A 19,652-nucleotide genomic window follows, 5' to 3' on the forward strand; every position below is an offset into this window, starting at 1 on the left:
TTAAAGTTAGGCCCCTTTAACCATTCGTGGGCTTCTTTTCCCGAAGTGTGCTTAAGCTTAAAATCCTTAAAGATATCCCTTATTACTACGTCAAAGGTTTGCTTACCCACTGGAATCTTTAAATGCGTCACTATCTTATCAAAGTTGTTTACGCCACCTTCAGCATCATAAAATGGGTAATCCTGGTTGGTTATCAATAAATTCTCCGGGAAATTAGGCTGTACCTCCTTCGTTATTGACAAATGCTGTGCCTCTTTCCTCTTCTCATGCGGCTCCAAGTCCGCATTGCTGTACATTCTGGAGCCTTGGTAATAAATACCGTCAGATCTTCTTTCGAACTTACTAGGGTCTGCATGCGGAAACATCTTCCTAAATGCTCTCCAATTCCAGTAATCCCGGTTGTCATGATGTGGCTGCTCCTCAATATCATTCCCAAAAGCGTCGTACATTAGTATATATAATGGATGTTATACCATCAGCACCTCCACTTTATCCTGAACTTCCTAAGGAACCTATTGAATTAAACGCTGAAAACTTTCGCCTTAATAAGGCAAATTCAATACTGGCTTACTTGGAGGGGCAGACACAACACCACGAAAAAGTCCGAAAAAAGTACGTCAGAGCCCGGAGTACGCTACATAAGATTGCGATAACTTGAGGATCCATATCTGTTGCGTTAACGGGCTCCGGCGTTGCTACTTCGCTTACTGGGCCGGCCGTTGGGGCAGCCTGTGGTATTGTTTCGGCCTTTGCTACGGGCATTATGAAGCAGTTGTCAAGCAAAATATCCAAGCATGACACGACAATAGCTCTGTCAAGGGCTAAAGTAAATACAATTACCGATCTTGTCTCAAAGGCTTTGCGTGACAGGAAAATAGACGACGTAGAATTCTCGCTTATCTTAGCCGAAGAAGACAAATACGAGAAATTAAAGTCGGACATAAGAAACAAAAAAACAGTCGTGAAAGATCTTTCCGAGGAATCTCGCAAAAAGATCTACCAGGAGGCAAAAGAGGAGCTTCAAAGAAAGCTCGCTCAGTAAATGTCTGCTTTGAAAAGAGCGTGACAGGATTCTAGTTACATATTGAACGACAGTCTAGAAAATATGCAAATTAGAGTGTAAGACATAAATATAATAATTTTCACATACGTAAGCGTCCTGTGTGTCTGGCGTTCGCTTGTGATCGTGGACTTTGGATCTGGGGAGGCCCAGAGTCCCGAGTTCGAAGCCTCGCTGCAGACGCATTTGGACCGGTTGCTGTGAGTGAAAAAAAAGCCTCCCCCACTCACAGCAACCGTGGGGGGAGGGGTGGAAAAGAAAAGATAGAAAGTGCGATTCAACCCCGCGATGGGGGGTTTCGCGAGGAAAAGTTGGAAAAGTCAGGGGGTGTCTCAGGGACGCTGTCCGGAGTTCACCCTCTGGTGGGTCGTAAGAAAGATATATGTGTATGTACTAGAGGGCCTCTGGCGCGGGATGAAATAAGCCCCGTAAGCCCAAAATGCAAAAAAACCCACTGGGGATAGCTTGGTGTTCTGCGCGATGCATTCCCCAGTGGGGTTTCTGGCGAAATAAACGCCAGTTTTGCATTTTTATTTTCTCGGAATCCATCCTAATAGGGGGTGGTTGGGGTCTATTTTGTAAAATATTTCGTAAATTACGTCAGTGTAATAAGGAATATCCTTATCCAACCGACAAAACATCCACTCGGCTCTCGCCATATCAGAAACCTCAGGAATAGACTTACCGGTAATTTCAGATAAAAGATAGGGAATAGCTTTGTAATATTTCCCTTGCTTTAATTTGTTTAATGTCTTCCTTAGACTTTGTGGGGTTTTGCTCTTATAAGTGGTCTATGATTTTCTTCTTTACTTCGTTGTCTAAATATACCGGTCGAAGACCTTGGATATGACTCATCCAGTCCCTAAAGTATTTTATTCTCTTATAAGGTGTTTTCTTACGACCTCCATTGGCGTAATACTGCTCTCTGGTAGCATTTGGTACGGCATTGCGAATGTTTTTACCACACTCGTAACACTGTGCTGAAGTATCCTCTTCTATTTGCATTTTTTTACCACAACAAATATACTTATTTGGTTTACTAGGTACAAACTTGGGTTTCAAGCACTTTATACAGAAGTCATAAACAAACTCTTTACATTCTTCGCACTCCATATATAGACTAACATATTTAACCAAATAGACGCGGGATGCGGGTAATAACGGTACGAATCGAGGAATTCACTTTAGACGGGTAATCCTCCAGTGGTCACTGTTTTGGAACCCCCATCCCCTATACTAGCCAAATTAATTATTACATATTAGAGAGAAAATAAAGTCTTGTTATTATTCGTGTTTGTTTTGAATTGTGCGCATCCACCCACGTGGATTGGGTGCCAGACGATTCACAATAATCGTCTCGAATCGATCAAAATATTGATCCCATGAACTTGGCTCTCCTGCTACGATTAAAACGTGTCCTTACCTTGAATAATCGAGAGTATTTTTGCCCACAATAAAGAGAAAAAGCAAGAACTGATAGTTTTTAACACTGTTTCGCCGTCACTCGATAAAAATATACAAAGAATGAATGGGACTTGGTAACCTCGCCTTCTAGTCTTTTACCTACTCGTCAAAATGGCGGCCAAAACCGTCATAAAATCTATTGAGACTGGTTTCTGGTAGCATTTTCTACTGCCTCTGCTTCTTTGGCATTGACCTGAAGACAACCAAATACTTCGTCTATTTGTTCTATCGTATCATTTATACTAGTTGAAGAGTATTTAGACTTGACTTGCTCTGTTACTGATTTCGGTAGTACATCAACATGCTCTTCATGTGACATAAAGGAGGCATTGTATGGGGGGATTAGTGAAAGAATGGCAGACATTCCATAGTCAGCTATTTCTTTGAAAAAGTTCTCTCTCTCAGCTGCAGAAGGCATCTCGATCTCAGTTCGTCTATTTTCTGGTCCTTGTTTTGTCGTTTCTGGTTCGTCTACTTGTTTTCATAACTTCTTTGCTGAAGTTAAGTCCATGTCACTCACAGTCATATAAGGTATCTCTCTAACGTAACTGGGCATAATCCATGGGCTTTTTGTTCCAGTACATGTTACAGAGTTCCTCATTCGATATCCGGCTTGAACTTCAAGTAACAAGGCGCCAATATGAGAAATTGCCTCACTGAGTCCAGCCATGCAATCGCAATGTCCTACAATCGCTTCTTTCTGAAAGAAACCATGTCTTTAGCGGCGTTGCTCTGCTTCTTTGTGAGTGATTTATCTGCCAAAAATCGACAACGTTTTGTCAGGTCGGCTTGCGTATGTCAAATTATCCCAGCTAGGGGAGGGAAAGATCGATTTGCCGAATGGAAAGGAATTTTTTGTATGCAAAATGGCGCCTCAGTCAGTTGACAATTTGAAGCTCTACGACCTCTTATATGTACTTGCTACTGTCCCTCTGTCAAGACGTGAATCTTGGGAACGGCAACTTGACTCAAAATTGAATACTAGTTCTTTTTAATCTATAATTTCAATGATCTTATTGATCTTATCAACTTAAATAGTCGCTACTTAGATGAACTTATATGTAGGAAATATTCCTTTATTAATTCAAATAGTACGAATAATAGGCGTATAATATAACTGAAATGCTTTAACTCTAAACTATGTTCATTTTACTGTCCTCCTTGCTTGTCCTTTCTCGTGTTATTCTGTATTTCTCTCCTTCTTGTGCCTTGTTCCAAACTGGTCTTTCTCTGTTGTTTCTGGTTCTCTGCTGTTTTAGTCGATCCTTCTCTGCTGTTTTGTTCCTTCGCTGCTCTAGTCTTCACCTCTCAAGTCAAGTGCTTTCTTCTCTCTCTCAATTTGACTTATATTTATAGTATAGACTATTCTCTCATTTGGTGATGTAACTTTTTCACCAATGCTTTGTCTTATAGTTGATCCCTCTTACGTAACTTCGTTTTAATCATAATCCCATGGCTATTCTCTATTGAATATGTTAACTTCTTTACACCCTCCTTTCGACGAAAATAGTTCTTTTCATTAAATGAAATTTAATGGAAGGTCTTGTAAAATAGACACGACAATTGATGCCAGTTCACGTTTTGAGGCGGCTTTGTAAATGGGTTTTCTCTATTCCATAATACAGAGGCTCTATAGCGTACATTTTGAATGTCTTACAAGTAAATTGTTCATACAATCTGGGACTGTTCCGTTGAATATTTTATATGCTAATTGCATCAAGCCTACTTTGTACGTGATAAATAATGGCTTCCAACCAGTTTTATCCAGAACTTTAGACCCAGCAAATGAAAAATAATTCTAGCAGCCCTTAAGTGTATTTTTTCTAAACAATTAAAATTTTCAGTATTAGGGGTACTATCCCACTTTGTTGGATGTGGAATAAGAAAATTGAATATACACCAATTATACAGCTGAGACAGTGCGTTGTTCAGTGCGGATACGGTCTCATCTACTGTCTTTCCGATACAGAAAATCGTGGTGTCGTCCGCGTACATGTAGACAGAACCGGATGTAACTGCAGTACGCATATCGTTTGTGTACAAAGCAAATTGCAACGGGCCTAGGACAGATCTCTGAGGAATTCCAAATTTTGCTATGTTAATGTCAGATGATTTTCCATTTATGGCTGTAAATAGTTTCCGATTGCAGAGATAGCTGTCCAACCAAGATAACATGTCTCCGTTCTCACCAAATTGATACTGGAGTTTATTCAGAAGTGTTGGGTGGGATACACAATCAAATGCCTTTCTGAAATCCGCAAAAGCAACTGCTACAACCAGATTATCATCTAAGGACTTCCTCCAAGTCTCAAGAGGAAGCAATGAAACAGTGAAACAGATTATGAAATGAAGACATTTTACTTTTGAAAATACGTGAATTAACAATACCTTTTTATAGTCTTTCTTTTTTCTTCCAGACATGAGAACATACACCGGTGGCACTTGCTTACTGCATTCTTCATGGTGAACAAATGCATTTACGGTAAAAAGCTGCTTGAAGGGAGCACGGCACAATTTGAAAGTCGCATCGACAAAAAAAGCGAAAAAAAGGTTATAATAATTCTTGAAAAATACAAACCGCACTTCTCCTTTTTCTCTAACTTCACAAGAAGTACTACAAGTTTTATTCATCATAAAGCGTGATCGATAGAAGTGTTGATAAAGATTGATAAAATGTGAAGTTGGCTTACCAACTCTTTGCTCGGGAAAGAATAGACAACTGTTCCTTGGTAGCAAAGATGAGTTGGCGGCGGTCAGATACATGTACATCTTCACGAAGGAACTCAGGTGGAAGACCTTTCTCATCAAGGTCAAAGTCGAGGTTGGTGGGATCCTCTGGCCTGAATTTCTGTCTCTTCCTGTTGACGGCCCTAGCGATGCAGGTTGGCCTAGGGAGGTTCGGGCAAGGGCGACCATCAAGTTCTTTTAACAGAACTTCATCTACAATTTGGCTTGCTGGTTTGAAGAGATTCTTTAATGCTTCTGATTTTACTGCGGTCGCAATCTTAGCTGCAGTCAAAGCTCCGGCTTCTGGCTGATGGTTGTGCAGGTATCAGACATGATATACAAAAAACTGCTTTTGACGTTCGACTCTTTGACTTTCGGTGATGGGTTACTAGTATTTAAATGATGGAATGAACTGTCCGGTCATCTGCTTTCATAGCCCTGTTTCGATTTCTATTCAATAACTTTTCAATTAAAGGGAATAATAGATTCGAAATTAGAAAATTTCTCACGACATTCCATTGTAATAAGAACAAAAGACTTTGATCACTTCGCTTGGTGACGCCAAACACAAATCAAGTCTCAAAAAGAGTCCTTTATACAGCTTTCATTTCCAGTCTTTAAAAACAAGCTTTTTTTCCAAGATAAGCGTCGCAGTACATGTCAGATCGCTAATTAGATGGCTTATAATGCGAACCTCAAAGGAAGTTTTACGTAACGCCTATCAAGGCAGGTAAGTTAAGAAAACATTACAAATGAATCAGGAATGAATGAGTCAGGTAGTTGTGGATTTCATTGTTGACTAGTCGTAAAACTCTTATTTTTACACAACAGTTCGTTAGCCTGACTCTTTTTTCACTTTGGTCGTAGTCACCTTGAGATTCTCATTAACACTTTGGAGAAAATAGATATATGCTCAAGCTTTCGATAAGCAAATAAATAAACAAAACGTTTAATGGCGATTAAGTTGGCAAGTCAAGGAAAGATTACACTTTGGCACACTGGAAGCAATGGCGCTGTTCGTTTCGTGCAATTTTCGATCAACCTGGATGCTAATAAAGTCTTGAAACAGAATTATTGGGGATGAAAACCCATCTACAGGAACAGAGGAAAGATATTTTCACAACTTCTGTGACCATATACTGTATTTTAAAGTTGTGCTAAAGGACTCTTGCAATTGTGCAAAATAGTCTTGGCCTTGTTTATGTGCCGGGAAGGCCTTTACCTGATATTATTCAACAAGAAATCCCATATGATGGCATATGACTTGCAAACTTTCTCGCTATCTGCCTTTCCTTTCGTCCAAACAGCCACTGTAAATAATGTCACTTGGTGTTTACTCCAGTGAGCTGTTTGGATTTCACCCTGATATGTGCAGCTTTAATTTTCTGCAAAGTCAACCTGTACTGCACATTCCTCCTCATTCAGATTAGCCAGTGTTTCTTCAAAGTAGGTGGATTGCTTTATCTTGATAAAAACATGGCGTAGAAAGAAGGGAAGTTTTGTTTCAAGAGATGCCAAAACATCACTAATACTACCCTCTTTACACACCTTCATCATTTCTATTTTGTTATCATTGATTGTTCATTTTCCTTGTTGCTGGCACTAGCAAATCATTTCCACTCCCACTCATACCAAGCGATAGCAGGGAATCTTCTGAAGGCTCTTTGAATTCTTGAAGGCAGCTGGCCATCGGGCACGGCATGCAATCTTCTGAGTCTGGATTGTAAACAAAATTGTTTATAAAATCACTTGAGTAGCTAGCGAATCCAGATTTTCTTGCCACCCTGCAAAAACAAAGTCCTTTTACCCTGCAAACTGCCTAGAAATGGAGTCCAGCTGGTAGAATGAATGGAACTTCTTTAATACCTCATTTGATAACTGCCTGTTTCCTCCAGTTTAAAGCTTTTTTTGCTTGGCAAGGGGAATTCCAGTAGAGGATGCAAACTTCGTAATCACTGCCTTCCTTTTCCTTGGGCTTTTTGGCAGCCATTGCTCACTGCCTTTCCCAGTGCTTGGGGATTGCAACAAGCCTTTACTGCATCTACGTCAGGCTGATTTTTCTTAAAGACTCAAGCTGCTTTAGTTTTGCTGCAAAGCTCTGAATTTTCCGACGCAATATCTGTTTAACTTCTTCTTGCTGGCAATCTCACTTGGAGCTTCTGCTTTTGGTTTGTGTCTTTCAACGATTTTTTATTCTTTATCCTGGCTTTTTGAACTCTTTTACTAACTACTTTTTAAAATCCTGTATCTTTCATTGCTAGTTTTAGACATGATAAATCAACCGCCTACTGTACTTACAGAGATTGATAAGAAGGAATGTTAAAACTTCACAGCAGTCTTCCTTAATGAGCATTTGCCCACTATTCTGTATCTTCTGAGCATGTTCACATGTGCAAAAACTTCTGACTAGAATATTTTTTCTGTCAATTCTCTACTCTTACTAATAATTAATGCTAATCATTTAATATTTAGTAATATTTATATTACGAAGGGACAAAGTGTTCAGACAATAATGTTATATACACTTAGTGGTGACTAATGTCATCATTAAATGTCAAAAAATCCTTAAATTACCGAGATTAGAATTTGTAACAAAACCGTAGTGTCCACAACAGTTTTTATGTCGTTCAGAACACAATTTTTTCAATCATGGAATCTACTATATTGGATTTTTTTCCTTCATCATAACAGAAGTACATTTCCATCCTTAGCAAGTCTAGAAAACCCATAGACTTCTCTAGAACATTTTTCAATTCACAGGAAATATGAATCTTATTTTATATTTTTTTATTTAAACATATTTCGTCGATACATTAACCCCAAGAGCGTAACGTTCATCGAGGGGGTCTATGTCTTAATTATATTACAAATATATATTTATTTATGTGGCCGAAAGAAAAAGGAAATACATACATATAGCAACAACAAACATAAAGAAACGATTAATATATTGTAAGTAATATAGGTGGCGTAAATTTAAATTAAGGTATACCAGTTAAAAGTGAGAAGCAGTTAATTACAAAAAGCATTCTAAATGAATACTAATTATAATCAAAGCGCTTTGAATCTGTTATAAATTTCTGTATGGTTTTAAACAGGTCGCAATTCTGACTATCACTTAAATTTGGGGAACAATGCAACATTATGTGAAGTTTTTTCTTATCAGAGAAATTTAACCAGTTCTCATAGATATTAGAAAAACAGTGAAAGATTTGTACACGCTGAGCTGAATATCGGGGACAATGTAAGAAATAGTGCTTTACAGATTCTACGACTCCACTACAACTATCACATTCCCGGCTTGGTTTACGATTTATGCAAAATCAATAATTGTTGAGAGCACAATATCCTAACCGTAGTCTCGTGTGCAAAATAGATGCATAACGACTTAAAGACACATTATATAATAGGTTATACTTATTAGGACATAAAGAATCAACAAGCTGTTTTTTAAATTTAGACGTGGAGCTTACGAATCGAATTATGTAAAGAATTCCAAGTTGATACTGCGGAGGGAAAGAAGGATTGTAATATTATGTAAACTAAAAGACTAGCGAGTGAACAACAAGCCTTTAATCAAGATGGCGTCTCTTCCCAGAACGTATCCCATGAAGCTTTGCAGCTTATACCACAGGTAACCCAATAGGTAAATAACATAACATAATACATAGATAACATGCATAATACTACAGGATTTTTTGAATCTTTCGGTTCTACAGTATGTAGCAACATAGTTGTCTTTATTCCTCAATGAAAACCTAGAAATATGAATCTAAGGGGATGACTTGACTTTTTTGATGCAATGTTCACAACGCTATTGATAAGTTTATATCTATTTGATAATAAGCGAATAGGAAAGGAGGCATGATAATTTGCATAGGCGAGCACGAAAATCGGGTAATGAGCACGGCAAAAAGGGTTGCGCTTTACCGCGAGGCGATGTAGGGATCATAGTAGGGCTGTCCACAAGTTGCTCCAAAAAATCCAAAAAGCTGCCCCAAAAAGTCCAAAAAGTTGCTCAAAAGTTGTTCAAAAAATCCAAAAGTTGCTCAAAAGTTGCTCAATAAAAAGTTCATATTTGCAATTAGTTTGATGATTTAATTTCATAGAATCCAGTGAATAAGTAAGTAATGTCTATATTTACTGAGGGTAAGGCTAAATATACTATATAATATTTTATACAAATTTATAAATCATGTTATAAATACTGTACTATAATAAATTTGCAGTCAATCATGTGATAGATAAGCAATATACAAGCAAATTTATAGTCAATCATGTTATAGTCAGCTTTAATAGAAGTATAAAGGCTTTATCTTTTGTTCCTGTTGTATCTAAGCATAACAGAGGCTTCAACAGTTTGTTGTAATGCAGCATCTTGCTGCCTGTTGAACGCACCCTGAAGGAGGCTGAACACTCTCTCTGCTGATGCAGAACTTGGCTGCTATTGTTAATGTTCTGTGTCAGAATTACTCGAGCATGTGGCCTCTTCCGCCATTTTGTTTACATTTTAGATTTTACAACCGCTGTCCACATGCATAGCAGTTTACCACAGGAAGACCAGAACTTCACAAAGCGTATACAAATTGCAAAGACAAGTATTGAAATCATTAGAGTAAAAGAAAAAACCTCACTTTTTGTCCTTATTTGGCGTGATAATTTGTTTAAATTCATGTAAAAGTTAAAAAAAAAAACGAAAGTTGCTAGAAAATGAAAAGTTGCTCAAAGTTGCCCGAAAGTGAAAAAGTTGCTCGAAATCGGAAAACGTTGCCCAAAAGTTGCCGAGCAACTTGTGGACAGCCCTAGATTATGCAGTCCTGACGTTACATAATCCCTTCATAATATCGCATTTTACCGTTTTCATAACTCGTGTTATCCATGCATTTTAACGTTGGGATAATTTGAGTAAACGTACCGTTTTACCGAATTATCTCGCAAGGTATAATTAGTGGATTACATGCATTTTACCCGAATAATCCTACAACGGGATGATCAATGGATAAGGCGTAGGTTGATCACCAGTAGATTTGGCGGTTTGTATTCCAGGATTTCCCTCAGAAAATTTCTTCGTTTTTTCCTGAAGAGCAGCTTGCCATTTTTCTGTTTCATAGATCCATAAGGTACAGATGATTAGATTTTTGATGAAAGGGGACATAAATATGTGATGATTGCAGGCATTGTCAAAACAAAGCTACTGGTAGAAAACAACTTTTCTGAGATTTTCAGGTACTTTGAATACATTCTTCACTATACTCATGACTCAGTAAAAGTTATAGTGGCAGCCTTTGGGAGACAGAGCCATAATGAGATGTGACTTCATATGATGAATTTATGTTGTAATGTTGTTCCTTGTATTCTTTCTAACACTTTATCTCAGTGAAAAAATATCATGCAAGTAAATCATGACAAAAAAATCCTGCACAGCCAGGAAGGAAAAAAGATTGCCTGCACCAAAAAACATGCCAACTCTCCTCCCCCTCTAAAACCTAGCTAGGTGTTCCTCCATTATAAAATTTAAAAAATTGAAAAAAAAATGCACGTTATATTCACACTTTGTCACATTAATAATAATTATTCATGAATGATTGTGAAAACTAAATAGTCCAGTTTCAAATTCCCCGCGTTCTCCACGATACCGCTGGAAACAAGTGAAGCGGGCACCATTTTTTACACCAGTTCCAGGCTAACCCTGTATTTTTTTTATTTAAACATATTTCAACACATATTAACCCCAAGAGCAAGAACTCATCGAGGGGGTCTATATATCTTTTTACGGTAATAAATAGTATCGTGAAGTACTAGGACGAAAGAACATATATAGTAACAATGCATTTAGGGGGAAAAAACCAATTATCAATATTATATAATATTCAGTGAGAAAAGCGTCCAGAATCTAATAAATATTGTTGCACGGCAAAAAATATAGTTTGGTTATCAGAAATAGATACTTCCATAGATCCATGCAACAAGAGCAATTTTTTTCTTAATAACTTAGGAAGACCAGTTATTAATAAGTTGTGCAGCAGAGGTAAGTAAGATATTGCGTTGAGCAGAGTACCGGGGACAAGAAAGAAGAAAATGTTGAACTGTCTCTGTTACACCCTGTTGACAAGTGCAATCCTGGCTTACACTACGGTTGATTTTGAACAAGTACGAATTCAATGCACAATAACCTAAACGCAACCTTGTATGCAACACTGAAGCGTAACGAGTAAGAGACAATGCTATAAATTTTGTTATACTCGTGGGGGTAAAATAAGCGATGAATTTTACTTTTAAACAAAGAAAAAGAATCCAACTTACGAAGAGATTCGTTTAAGGAATTCCAAGATAAAACGGATGAGGGAAATCAGCCTTTGGGCCGGGATTAGTCTCAACATCACCACTAAGAAGTACTAAGAAACAGATAAATAGCAAAAACATCATATTCATATCAACAATAATTAATGGTACTAAGTTAGGACTTCCGCTCAACAGTGAACAATTAAACAACCCGATAGCTGCTCGGTACGATTCTAAGCTAATTCCCATGGATTGATAAAAGAAAGAGAAAGTTAAAACTTACCTCGTGCTGCGACATCAAAAACGATAAACATGAAAATTATGGTTCGAAGGAAAAAATACGTAGAATACGAAACATAAGTGTAATATTGAAAAATTTAGGACTTGCAATCTTCGAATATTGACAATGAGTAACATTTAGAAATTACATTATATCAGTAAATTGACAGTTTTCTAATACGATAAATCTTGTCATTTTCGTGCCTCACCAAGACTTTTCCATCGCTGGACCAGACTGATTTGACTTCACAAGTTTTTGCATGCTTCATCAGCTGGAGAATTTGGTACGAAAGATCCTCGTAAATATCGATCTGTGTGCCCTTGAGTTGTCTCCTACTCCCATAGAGTAGGAAATGGACAGGCAATTTCGTAAACTTGATAATAATTTGTCTCTCTTTAACTTCTTTGGACCGGCCCGGTATGCTCTATCGATAACATCTTTCTCGGGATTGACATTCAACTTTGTCTTGCAGTTCTCGATCACTTTATCAACGCAATTTTCCCCAGAAGTTTCTTTAATACCACTGATTCGTACGTTATACTTGCGTGAATATTGTTCATTGTCGTTGATTAACGCTCTGTATTCCTCCATCTCGCTTTCGAGAACTTGAATTCTGGCCTCGAGAGCCAAAGTGGCAAAGCGAGATGGAGGAATCAGATTTGAAGAAAGTCTGCATTTCCTCCTTCATTCCTGTAACAGCGTCATTTTCAATCTCACGACTCAAACTTCTTGTCACGAGAGTTGTCGGTCCTGAGGTTCCAACCATCTTGAAGTTAATTTACTTGTAGAAATATGATCCAGAACTCATTCAGTCATTCAAAACTACAAAACTTGCCAAAGTCCAAAGACTTAAATCGATCATCGGGTTCTTCCATCTTCCCTCTTAGCACTTCGAATACCGCCGCATAATAATTGGCCTTTGAGTATTTTGATTCCTGAGCCAAGATTTTCAATTGTATAGGACAGTCTAACACTGACTGTGGCGCTAACATTCTCTTGACCTGGTCAATGCTCCATCCACCAAAGCGATCTGCTTCTTTTCCAAAACATCCAGTCACTCCTTTAAGGTCTGGAGATCAACCTGAGCCTATAAATATAGTATACATGAAATGAGTATCACAGCAAAACAGCAACCTTTACACCTACTGGTCGATACTCGTTTCGGACCTCCCTGGTCGATAAACGAACCTAACCGGTCAATATACTTTTCTGACCTCCCTGGTCAATAATCGAACCTCACTGGTCGATACTTCATTCAGACCTCCCTGATCAATACTCAGAACTTACTGGTCGCTATTCGTTTTAGACCTCCCTGGTCGATAACCCACCTCACTGGTCAATAGTCGTTTCAGAAATCCTTAAAGATAATACTCAGAACTCACTATTTGATATTCATTTCAGACTTCCCTGGTCGATACTGGTCGGTACTCCATGCCGACCACCCCGGTCGATAATGAGACCACACTGGTGACCACACCTGAGACCTTGAGGGGTTCAGGAACATTGTCTGGAGTTCTCTTGCCGATGTCCCCCTCCATTCTGTGTGCCAACATTCTCTTTTGTGCAGTATTTAAACTGCTGGTATGCCTATTATCCAGTTCTTTTTTAAAAAAAGAGAAATGTCTTCATTCCTCCAAGGGAAAGGCCGTGTGAGAATTGTGCAATCCTCTGAGTTCATCATAATCAGGTGAACTACTTTTCCTTTGCGACTATCCTTCTCTTCATTGTTTGAGGACTGCATTCTCCTCTTTAGTTTCTGTTGGATATAAGAGAGATAAAATCATCAGTATTCATAAATAGGGGAGAAAACATCTGAGGGCTGGAGAACTTATCCCGTCCAACCTCTTCAATTTTCGCTGTTTTTTCCTATACTCTTGCCTCTCCCCTCTCTTCTGCTCTCTTATCTCTTTTCTTTGCTGTTTTGAAGGTGGCTGAAATCGCCTCTGTAAAGAAATTTAAAATAAAATCAGCAATAAATAAAAATAAAGGAACAGGATAAAATATAATTTCAATATCAAAATGAGTCTTTGAAAAAAAGTTTTTTGAAAGAATATAGAAATTAGCAGTATTATAAAAGAAGTAATCTTCCAGTTAAGTACCACTTGCTATACATTAAGGCTATACAATACATGCAGCCATATACACTAATCGTTTTATGCATCATTTATCAACCAATTGAATAGGTTCAGAATTTTTTGATCACACGTATCAAGATAAACTACTATTTTGAGCTATATAGATGTAAAGTCAATGCTTAAATCGATTGAATATCTTGACTAAAGATTTACAAATAGCCGGGGCAGCTTCTTTAATCAATCAAGACGGAATTCCGTCAAGACCTGTTGCTTTTTTGCTGTCGATAGATTTAATGATCTTTACATCAACAGATGTATACCGTAAATTGAGTAGTCATTAAAAGCAAATGGTCCCTCAGGAATAGAACTAATTTTATACCTATTTCAGAAAAAATGCGTATTGAATAACTCCGCAATTTTCCTGGAGTCGCTAACCGTTTCTTGGTCTGTTTTAATGGTCTCAATTTTATTACTACTTTTAGTCTTACGTGATAGGACTTCATTTATTGTCTTCCAGACTTCTCTTGGGTTTTTTTCATACATACATACACACATACATACTTTATTGAGTCTCCCTTGACAAAGCTTTTCAGCTACAATTTAATGAATAGACAATATATGATATAAAATTATGTACATCATATTTTACAATTAAATCTATAGTAACGAAATAATTATGTAACAAAATGATAAATAATTTATAATAAAATTAATGCTTATTTCGTCTTTAAAATTTTCTTAAAAAGGCCACGCTCAAAAGTATTTATATTCTTACTACTTTGAAGATCTTTTTCCAATTTATTCCATTCGCTGACACCCCGATAATAAAACGCTCTGTCCTGTTGAGAGCCTGCAGCGAGGAATGTCTAGGCTTCCAGATCCTCTAGTATTTTTTTCATGAACAGCAGAGCACTTAAAATATTTACATAGATACTCGAGAGCTAAATTGCTCATTCATTTAAATACTAAAACTAGATCGTTAAATAAAATATTCTCTGTCATTTAAGAGATCTACGACCCTCAGATATATGGTCAAACTTTCTTAAGCCTAAGACTGTACTGGCAGCAAAATTCTGTACCAACTGCAACTTATGTATATTAGATTTGGTTGTGTTCTTCACAGTGAGGAACAATAAAACAATTTAGTAAATACAAAGGTATTTATTAGCAATAAGAGTGTCTTCTGATCTAAAAGATGCTTATTCCTATTTATCTGCACTAACTGATTCATGCAGCCAGCAGCTGTTTTAGTGATATGTGCATTATATGTAAGACCTTGATCAATGAATATGCCAAGATCCTTGGCAACTGGAACTGGTCTAATATTTTTTCCTAATAATGTCAAAGAAACAGCAGGAAGCTTTTCTGTAAGATGCGGTAAACCACTAATTTTGTCTTATCAGGATGTATAAGCAAAGAGCTTGCAGCACACCAATTACTAATCCTTGCTAGATCATCATTAATAGTTGTAATAGCATTTTGTGAATCTGACACTGGAAATGTAAAATACAATTGACATTCGTCGACGTATGCAGTCACTTGACTGTGGCTGATTGTACTAATCAAATCATTGACATAAATCGTAAACAGTACTGGACCTAGTATTGATCTCTGGGGTACCCCATGTTTCAATTCTTGTGGCTCGACTCAGCAATCTGGTTTAAATGTTCTTTTAATCATGCTTCTGGGCGTTTTACAGGAATCAACTTAACAAAGTATCCGTAAAACTAGTAAAGAAAGAAAGAGCTAAATTACCTGAAAATCGTATCCAGTTCAAACATATACCATGTGTGCTAGTTACGTAATAAAGAATCATTTGTACGATTTGTTCAATTACAATAACAACTTGTTAAATCACGAATGAAATTCAATTAAATTTGAATATGTAATGCCTATATGTAGATTATATGAATATGAATATCTTTTAGCGTTCATACCTTGTCCAGTGGGCTTAGAGCAACAACAAAGCTCAAAAAGCACGAAGCTCAAACACGAGTTGACTAATTGTATTAAATTACTAAGCTTGATTGATTGGTTGATTTGAAAGGAAATAATTAATGTTTAATTATAGTATTGCCCAACTTTACTCTTCCTCGACGCTCTTCAAAATAAGATCGTAATAAAGCTATTGCGTCCTCCGAGAAGTTATAAGCCTTCAGCTTACTGGTCATCAGCGATGGGAGAAGGGAGACAAATGCCTTACTGGTATCTGTAGAGATGACTCCAACTATTTTCCCGCTGTCAATAGCTGATTTCCAGTCCTCAAAAAGCTTCAGCAATGTTGTTTCACAACTATGTCTTTTCCTGTATGCAGACATACAGACGTAGAGATGGGAATCCACTTTTTAGGTTACCTGATTACACAATCTCTGCTCGCAAATTTTGTTTACTGCGTTACGAACTATGACAGGTCTGTAGTTCTTTTTATCTGTCTTGTCCTCTTTCTTGTGTACAGGTTCCCACTCTCCTTTCTTCCAGCTCCTGGGATATATGCCATAATTTATAGACACGTTGAAAATGTTAGTTAGAGAAGGAGCTAGTTCATTTGAAGCCAATTTTAATAATTTCAGCGGAATATGATCCCATCCCATTGATTTAGTAGGATTTAAACTCTCGAGTGCTTTGATGGTTTCAGCATTTGTAATTTCGGAAAATGAGAACTGCTCAGTAAATTTCCAGTTATTTGTTATATTGAATATACTAGGATGGTTATTAAAATCTTCTTCAGACAAAGAAAAGATATTTCTCCCACCAATACCATTTTCTAGATTCATGTAATACTCCTCTCCAACGAGTTTAGGTGGTCTGTAAATTCCAATGCTTAAAGCATCCTTCCCTGCAGCATTAGTTTCAATTGTCAGGCACTCTATGGTTTTAAACACCTTGGGTAATCGTACTTTTTTAGATATTAAATCATTCGACACATACGCAATAACACCTCCTCCACCTTTGGTACGATCCTTTCGATATTGTTTATACCCGTCTATGACAAACTGTTTATTAGGATAAGTACTGTCGATTTTCGTCCCAGATAGAAAAATTATTTGCGCTTTTAGCATTTTATTTAGTCCTTTTAGTTCCTCGATTTTATTCTGAATGCTATTGATATTCAAATGGGCTACTAGCACATTCCTTGAATCTTGCTTTCTTTGGGTGAAAAAATCCGTCCGTTCGTTCGCTCGCTCGCTCGATCGCTCGTCCGTCCGTTCCGTTCGTTCGTTCGTTTGTTCGTTCGTTCGTGCATTCATTCAATCAATTATTGTTGAACCTAATAACCCTTTCAAAAACTATATTAGTTCAGATTAAGGTGAGGAGGCAAAAGTGCCCTATCTTTCTAATAGAAAGAGAATGGAAATAATAAAATATGGAAGAAGAAAGCACTTGGCATTCTACTATAGAGTATTGAAGTTCTGCAGTTATATAAAACTGTAGTTCCCTTGGCACAAGAATGTAAAAATCCATTTTTGAAAATATCTATCATTTAGGGCTCTTTCGTATCCTTATAACTCTTGCAGAAGAAAAAATAAACATCCTAGAAGATAAAACCTCTTTTGGTTGATATTTAACTGAAACATAGTTTACAATTGGACCGAAGTGTGTGCTAAATATCAAACTTTAAAAAAGGTTCTTCAACGGGTAATGAACAATAAAAGTAAAATTGATGTAAATTGGAAATCTTCAAATTCGAGTCCAGTTGTATCCACACTGCAGCAGTAAACTATCATCGTGATTTTTTGCTAATATTCGAAGCGCACCAAAAGCGTAGCCAAGGAAGATATCTAGAAGTTTTTGTCTATATGAGGTTCAACAACGTTATGTTTTTCCTTAAAACTGAATAGGGCACTTTGGTAACGGGAGCTAGATAAATGGGCACTTTTGTAACCTAGAAAGGGCACTTTGGTAACTGTATACGGCACTTTGGTAACTACGTAGGGTACTTTGGTAATTGTATAGGGCACTTTGGTAACTACATAGGGCACTTTGGTAACTACATAGGGCATTTTGGTAACTACATAGGGTACTTTGGTAACTACATAGGGTACTTTGGTAACTGTATACGGCACTTTGGTAACTACATAGGGCACTTTGCTAACTACATAGGGTACTTTGGTAACTGTATACGGCACTTTGGTAACTACATAGGGTACTTTGGTAACTGTATAGGGCACTTTGGTAATTACATAGGGTACTTTGGTACGTATGTGAAAAATGATTGAAGAAAAATGATGAAAAAGGAAAGAAAAATAAAAAGCATAAAATAAAGAAATAAATATTAAGGCAGTGGGTGATTGGAAAAGTTGAGAGTACGGGACTTATATGAAGGTATTATGAATATGCATCGTAGATACGACTGGGACACACCATGTTGGCCTGTGTGTGTGTGTTATGTGTACAAAGAATATACATAAGTAGCGTGTGTCAGAAATTAAACTAACGTAAGTGGTGAAAGGACGGGCGATATCAAATTGGGAAAGGTTTAGGACTTACTTGGAGTGAGCTGGAGTGGTATGTGGAGCTTGCTTTGTGGCTTACAAAGTAGTGTTTATACTGCCGTATTCGAAGAACAATTGATCATATCCAGGAAGGGCAGGTATGCAGGTAATGCATGTAATGTAATATGAGAAGTATGGAAGATAACGTGACTTAGTGTTGGGTGTCCTGTGTTTGTGTTTGGAAAGAAAGTACATAGGAGGGGGAAGGGAGAGGTTTGTCTTTACTTTGGTAATTGTATAGGGCACTTTGATAACTACATAGGGTACTTTGGTAACTAATTTTTAATTTAGTAATCATCACTCTAAATGATACAAAAATGAATCAAGTAATCTTTGAATCATATAATAACAACGCCTAACAACTGTTATAACAATGCCTGGGTTCCTTGTTCAAATATAAAAACAACAATCGAGTAATTTTTTAATCATGCTCTAATATAACAATGGCTGGGTTTCTTGTCAAAATATAACGAATCGAGTATTCTTTGAATCATACTCTAATATAACCATGCCTGGGTTCCTTGTCAAAATATAACAACAATGAATTGTGTAATGTTTGAATCATACTCTAATATAACTACGCTTGGGTTCCTTGTCAAAATATAACAACAATGAATCGTGTAGTGTTTGAATCATATTCTTAAATAAAAACGCTTGGGTTTCTTGTCAAAATGCTACAACAATGGAGTAACCTTTGATTCATACTCTAGCATAAGAGTATTCTTCTTGTCAAAATACTGCAACAGTGCCCAAGTAACAGTTATTTCTTCTCTTAGTTCCTTTTCTTTTCTTCATAAGAAACTCAACAATAATGAACAAATATCATGTTAAAATAACTTGAAACTCAGTTGTGTCAGTTGAGAGAGGAGCCTATTCAGCGAAGCATGGAAAGCGGGAAACTTGTGCGGTGACTTATTTAGTCTGGTGTCTTTTTATTCTTCTTTCATATGAATGAGGTGAATTTTTCCAGCAGTATCTTGCCAGACTCACTTTTCTCCAGTTGGTTTCTGATATGGACTTTTGAGACGGGACCAAAAACGACGATGTCACGACAAGCTTTCTGAAGTGTTTCGATTTCCCCCGTTGAGAAAATCCCATGCCCCTGACTTCCTTCAATAGTGGGGTAAACTACACTGACTGAAAAAGCGCGTGCAGCTTCATCTTCGTCAGTACCTATCCTTTCTATTTTGTCAGCGATGGTTTCAGTCTCCAGTGGAACACAGGCGAAAGAGTCGTCTTATTGTGTTTTGGATTGCCATTCTGATCTTATT

Source organism: Actinia tenebrosa, unplaced genomic scaffold, assembly GCF_029948245.1.
Source record: "Actinia tenebrosa isolate PJP-AT-01 unplaced genomic scaffold, QUT_ActTen_1.0 PGA_scaffold12__29_contigs__length_12842862, whole genome shotgun sequence".
NCBI lineage: Eukaryota > Metazoa > Cnidaria > Anthozoa > Actiniaria > Actiniidae > Actinia > Actinia tenebrosa.